This window comes from Budorcas taxicolor, chromosome 10, assembly GCF_023091745.1.
Source record: "Budorcas taxicolor isolate Tak-1 chromosome 10, Takin1.1, whole genome shotgun sequence".
Classification (NCBI taxonomy): Eukaryota; Metazoa; Chordata; class Mammalia; order Artiodactyla; family Bovidae; genus Budorcas; species Budorcas taxicolor.
Window position 1 is genome coordinate 22,183,482 of NC_068919.1, and position 6,175 is coordinate 22,189,656.

The following is a 6,175-nucleotide window of genomic DNA, read 5'->3' on the forward strand; positions in this document are numbered from 1 at the left end:
AGTTTAAAGGGTGGAGCTGTTACATGCAATAGCAGAGAGAAGAAAAAAAGGGATTTGAAGGAGAAAGTGAAAATAAAAGGGAAAAGAACTGGAAAACAGACTTTCACACAAAGATTATCTTTAGAAGAGTCCTCTTTTTAGGAAGATATGTGTTTCTTTTGATAAAGAATGTCATTTCTTACCATAGCGAGATACACTGTACACTCATGGCTTTTGTTTATCAGGGGACCTTCTTGACCTTCCACTTTCCCATTGTTTTATAATGTTGAGTGTTTAAGGGTAGCAGAATATGCCACCTCAAACTATGCCACTTTAGTATAGCATTATTTTGAGCTGAAGGCAACTGAGAAGACGCAGATATAAGAAAAGTTCTGGACTTCCCTGGTGGTCCAGTGTTAAGAATTGCCTGCCAATGCAGGGGACATGGGTTCGATCCCTGATCCAGGAAGATTCTGCAGGCTGCTGGGCAACTAAGCCCGTGCTCCACAGCTACTGAGCCCACATGCCATAACCACTGAAGTCTGAATGCCTAAAGCCTCTGCTCCCCAACAAGAGAAGCCACCTTAATAAGAAGTTCATGCACCACAACTAGAGAGGAGCCCCGGTTCACCACAACTAGAGAAAGCCCGCGAGCAGCAAAGAAGACCTAGCACAGCCAAAACCAAAAATAAATAATTAAAAATAAAGGATCTCTGCCCTCCTCTTATTTGCCTAAAAGCAGGACAGAAAGGTGTTCCTGCTCCTCTCTCTACTAGGAAGGACAGAAAACTCTTGACCTTATGAGCCCAGAGAGGGCACCAGAGGAATCTACACAACAAACTTTACTAACTAGCCCTTATTTTTCATTAATGCTTCATATGTGTACTTGCTCAACTTCATATATTTACTCACAACTTGCTTTGAATATCTAAACTCAAAGTCGTTTTCCTCTGTCTTGTTACTTCTCTAAAAGTTTATTGCTTTCTTGGGTTAAGATAATACTGTTAAAAACAAGACAAGAATACTGGAATAGCTTGTTGTACTATTAGGTACTCTGCCTGATAGATCCCTGCCATCCCCTAAAAGGATTTCCCTTGTGGTTCAGACAGTAAAGCGTCTGCCTACAATGCGGGAGACCTGGGTTTGATCCCTGGGTCAGGAAGATCCTCTGGAGAAGGAAATGGCACCCCACTCCAGTACTCTTGCCTGGAAAACCCCATGGATGGAGGGCTATAGTCCCCCTGGTAGGCTATAGTCCATGGGGTCGCAAAGAGTTGGACACGACTGAGCAACTTCACTTCCCTTTACTTCATCCCCTAAAGGAAAATGACCTTGCTGTAACTAATCTGATTTTTGTCTAGTATAATTAACTGTTCTGTCTCCTTCCTGCCTATAAAAGTCTCTTATTTTAGATAACTCCTCAGAGCACCTTTATATCTGTTGGTTGGATGCTGCCTGACTCATAAATTATTGAATAAAGCCAATAAAATCTTTACATTTGCTGAGCTGAATTTTGCTTTCTAATATTATATAAGCCCAAGTTCTGACCACCCTTTTGAGTCACTACTAACTGACTGTTCCCTGTGCATGTGCAATGCATGTTAAGAAACATGTTGGTTTTCCTCTTGTTAATCTGTCTTTCGTCAGTCTAATTATAGGCCCAATGAATCTGAGTAGAGGGAAATGGTTTTTCTTCTCTAACAGTGTTTTAGTAACAAAATGTCTAAGTTCTACACTGATTTCAGCTTCACCTTAAAAATTTGACTTGTCCTCTGAAAGCCATGAGTTGCAGTCCCTCCAGTACCCATTATTTTGCATGCCCAAATATTGGGGCTCTGTGCTTTGCCCAACTTGTAATTATTCAGAGAAATAACAAAGCAGACATAGTTAATTACCTGGGTTAACCATAGTTAATATGAACAAACATTTCCTTAATATTTACTGTGTGTCAAGTGCTGTGTTAGTTACTGTTAACATTATGTCACTTAATCCCCACAACCTTTGAACTAGAGAATGTCACACTTGTCATGTATCTCTAAAAGGCTTGAGTCATTAGTCACTGTGGTGGCTGACCTTCAACACACTCTGAAAGGAGTTGAGGGCAGAGATCAGGAATGAGGCACTCTGTGCTTTGGGAAAACTGGCAGAACAGGCCTTCAGATGGATATTTTCAGGAGAAAATTTGAATCCAGTTGAGACAGGAGGGAAGAAGGCAGGGCACAACCATTAAAATAATGATACACAGGGGAATTTCCTGGTGGTCCATTGGTTAGAACTTGGTGCTTTCACTGCAGGCGCCCAGGTTCAATCCCTGATGGAGGAATTAAGATTCCACAAGCTGTGTGGCCTGCCCTCCGTCCCCCTCCCCCCCCCAAATAAAACAAATAGAGGATAGGACAAATACCATTTAGAACCAAGTAGGCCCAAGATGGTGGGAGATTCAAATTCCAACAGACCTTGAGCCTCATTATAAGCTCACTGTAATACATGTGCTTGCTCAATGACATACATGCAGGCACCATGACAGTTCTGAGACTGGCCATAAAAGCCCCAAAGTGAGTGGTAACCCAATTTCTAGAAACCCCCACTCCTTTCCCCAAATAGTTGGAATAACCTTCCCACTTGTTAGCCTATGAAATTACCCAACCTATAAAAACTAACAACCATGGGACTTCTCTCCTGAGGTGGCCCACACTCTATGGAGGATGTAACTCCCTCAGTAAACCTGCTCTCACTCTCCTTCATCTAGTTCTTGAATTATTTCCTGTAGGAAGCCAAGGACCCTCACTTTGTGGCTTATCCTGAGGTCTTGCCCAAGACTTTGGAAGTGTCCATCCTCTCATGCCCCGTTTTCCTGCAACACAACTTCTTGCATTTTTCCATACTTAGAAAAGCACTAAAATCATTAACTAAGATATCTGTGCCTTGTGACTAGCAGTAGCCCTCTACCAAGATGTGCTTGACGGCACTTACCCACTCCTTTCTCCACAATCAAAGACATGATCACCTCTCCCCTACCTCTTCAGAGCAGTTCCTCAGAGCTACCTGAGACAGTCTCTTGGGCTATAGTCCTCAGCAAATCCCCAAATAAAACTGAAACTCACAGCTCTCACACTGTGCATTTTTACTTCAGTCAACAATCCAGGTATTGTTCTTTCCATCTTGAACAAGAGGAAAATGAGGCTGTCAGACTAACTTGTTCTGGATTAGAGAACCAATCAACAGTGGGGCTTCCCTGGTGGGTCAGTGGTAAAGAATCTGCATGCCCAATGCAGGACACATGGGTTTGATCCCTGGGTCTGGAAGATTTTCTGGAGAAAGAAAAACCCACTCCAGTATTCCTGTCTGGGAAATCCCAAGGACAGAGGAGCCTGGCAGGCTATAGTCCATGGGGTCGCGAAGAGTCTGACATGACTTAGTGACTAAACAATAACAAAACAGCAGAATCAAGGCTCAAATCCAGGATTGTCTGACTCTTGATTATGTCCACTACTCAGGATGTGACTTTTTACATAGAGATTCTGATTTAAAATATTGAAACTAACACTAGTATTAACAACTTCCCATTGAGAGATCAGTCAAAAAAATGTTTCAATGATTATAGAACTGTTGCAGGAAGGGGGACCCCTTCCAGGGCCCGAAACTGGGCTCTTGTCTAACACTCGGAAATGAATTGTCTGAGGAGACACATGTGCTGACAAAGCATGAGATTTTATTGGGAAAGGGCACCCAGGTGAAGAGCAGTAGGGTAAGGGAACCCAGGAGAACTGCTGTTTCATGGCTCGCAGTCTCGAGTTTTATGGTGATGGAATTAGTTTCCCGGTGGTCTTTGGCCAATCATTCTAATTCAGAGTCTTTCCTGGTGGTGCACGCATCATCGCTCACCCAAGATGGATGCTAGCGTGAGGGATTCTGGGAAGTGGACGGACACGCCGTGTCTCCTTTCGACCTTTCCCGAACTCTTCCGGTTGGTGGTGGCTTATTATTTCCGTATTCCTTATCAGGATCTCCTGTCATAAAACAACTCATGCAAATGGTTACTATGGTGACTGGCCAGGGTGGGCGGTTTCAATCAGTGTGCTTCCCCTAACAGAATCATAAACTGAACACAGAAGACTACTTGCTGTTTTAAGTAGTCCAGAAAGCTTTAGTTCATTTTATCAGTGTTTGACTTTGCAGATCTTACAAAAGGATGTATTCAGTGAGTGAATTTGATGTTTTTCATCTCTTCTGCTTTTCCCCTTTGGGAGTTCTTGTGGCGATGCTAATGATGATAGTAGACAAGGATCAAAGGTAGACAAAACATAAGGGAGAGACTACCGGAAGGAGCCCGGATGATTCCCCTCAGGAACCCACTCCTAAATGATTAAACAGCATCCACCTAGTCTTTAAAGTTTGAAGCTGAGTACTGGTGAGGAAGCTTCTGTCCTATTTACTGATGAGGCAGGGAGAAAGTTTCAACTTGACAGAGAAACTGAGGCTTCTTGCCTTATATTGAAATTCAGAACTGGCATGGTTATGCACTTTTTTCTCAGCAACATAAGAGAGTTTAGATTGAAGTTCTGATAACAGTGTAAATCTCCATGAGTGTGAATATGAATATAGCTTCAAATAGATTGTAGTTTTTTGAGGACATGGATTACATCTCTTCTTTCTAGAACTAAGCAAGGTTTTGCTCACGACTGTTAATCAGTACATTTGTGATGCTTATTTGGTTCCAGTTTAAACACAAATAAAAAGTGAAAATGAATGACGGAAACTTGCTGTTTTAGGAATTTTGCTTGAATGCCTAGGATAGTTCAAAGTTAAATGTAAGCTGTAAAAATATCTGGTTCATGTACTACTTGTAGCTAAGGGAGAAAGACTAGGTCTGGAAGGTCAGATTCATATGAAATTAAAACGCAGAAAATGCCAGAAATTAAGGTATATCTTATTTTTCAAAAAAAGTTAAAATGCTAGATATGAATAGTTAATCTCATTTGTTAGAATACAAACCCTCAGACTTTTTAGTTTCCTCTGCAAAATAAGTTGGAGCGAGTAGGGTTTGAACCAGGCACCAGGCAATGCTCTTACAGGCCTTTCAGAGATGTCATTCTGGGATAGTTCGGCAGGTTCAAGATGATAGCTTGGGAACAGAAGGCTGCTAAACTTGATCATCGGAGAAGGCAATGGCACCCCACTCCAGTACTCTTGCCTGGAAAATCCCATGGACGGAGGAGCCTGGTTGGCTAACAGTCCATGGGGTCGCTAAGTGTTGGACATGACTCAGCGACTTCACTTTCACGCATTGGAGAAGGAAATGGGAACCCACTCCAGTGTTCTTGCCTGGAGAATTCCAGGGACGGGGAAGCCTGGTGGGCTGCCGTCTATGGGGTCGCACAGAGTCGGACACAACTGAAGCGACTTAGCAGTAGCAGCAGCAAACTTGATCATATACCTTTATGCAATTTAATGGACTTTCTCCCCACCCCTGCCCATCACCAGCTCTTTTAAGACTATATAATATTTCCCTGAGGATACCTACAATCTAGCATAACGACCTACGATTTAGCAAAATGGGGGCTGGAGGAGGCGTCCAATAAATGTCTGCTGATTGAATGAACACCTGCGGGCCTAGGTTTTACCGCGCTTATTTCTAAGCGTACTCAAGAGGTCAGCTCCCAAATCGAGTTCAGAGCCGGGCGGAGGTCGAGCTCCCCCACCTTCGCTCCGCACTTGCCTTCTCCAATAACCAAGTCTAAACTGATGGCTACGCAGTGACCGGCTCCGGTGGTTCTCACGGCGGGACAACTTGACTTCCTCTAATGATTTGGGACAGGCATATGTAGTTAGTGCCCTTAACAGATTTAGGGCCGAGCGGATACCGAAACTCAGGAAGCGCCAGACACTGACTTAAAGCAGATCCAATTAGGACGCCCAAGAACCAAAGAAAGCCGGAACCCTCGGGTAGCCACGCTGTCCGCTGAAAAACCTATCCTCCCCTTCCTCCCACGCTACCCTGTTGCTAGAGCAACTGTGAGCCTTCACTAACCTGCCGGCGGAAACAGGACAAAAAGAGGACACGTCTCCAACTCGGGGACAGATCGGTTGCGCAGGCGCACTAGCTTTCTCTGGCTGTAGTTCTCACGCAGCAGACGTATTCTGCGTCTGCGCATTACTTGTTTCGCGCCTTGGCCGGCCTATACGCCTGCGCGAA